The 605-nt window shown below is 46.6% G+C and overlaps 1 non-coding gene across 1 annotated transcript; it reads left to right on the forward strand.

Annotated features, from left to right (window-relative positions):
* Nucleotides 1-205: 205 nt before the first annotated feature.
* Nucleotides 206-320, forward strand: LOC112408985 (U5 spliceosomal RNA). Its single transcript, XR_003005061.1, has one exon. It is a non-coding gene; the product is annotated as a U5 spliceosomal RNA (small nuclear RNA).
* Nucleotides 321-605: the final 285 nt, after the last annotated feature.

Consider the following 605-nt stretch of genomic DNA (forward strand, 5'->3'; position numbering starts at 1 on the left):
ACCATTAGGTTACTAGTATAGGCAAGTGGGAAAAGCAGTGGCACCAACTGGGGCAGTAAACGAAGTGAAGGAGAAGCAATTAAAAAGGGGGAGAGGAGGGCTTCCCTGGTGGCGCAGTGGTTGAGAGTCCGCCTGCCGATGCAGGGGACGTGGGTTCGTGCCCCGGTCCGGGAGGATCCCACATGCCACGGAGAAGAGGAATCTATACTAGTGTTTCTCCTCATAATCGAATGAATCTTTTATCTTTTACTAAAGATTCACATGGGGAGGAAAAAGCATGACAGTTGCCTCAGTTCTTTGAAGGCTTGTGGGAATAAACAAAGCTGATATTTCTGTGATAAAAATAGATCTAACGATGAACTTTCCTGCTAGCCCAGTTTGTGAGACTCGGTGCTCCCGATGCAGGAGTTCCGGGTTTGATTCCTTGGTAGGAGTATGGTCCCACGTGTATCCAACAACTGGGAGTTCACATGTCACAAATAAGGAACTCTCCTGTCATAACTAAGGAGCCCGCATGTTGCAACCAAGACCCGGTTTAACCGAATAAATAAATATATTTTTTTAAAGTTTGGGGGGAGAAGAGATGCTGAGCTTTGTTTAGGGCA

This window comes from Neophocaena asiaeorientalis, unplaced genomic scaffold (genome assembly GCF_003031525.2).
Source record: "Neophocaena asiaeorientalis asiaeorientalis breed wild unplaced genomic scaffold, Neophocaena_asiaeorientalis_V1.1 scaffold270, whole genome shotgun sequence".
NCBI classification, from domain to species: Eukaryota; Metazoa; Chordata; class Mammalia; order Artiodactyla; family Phocoenidae; genus Neophocaena; species Neophocaena asiaeorientalis.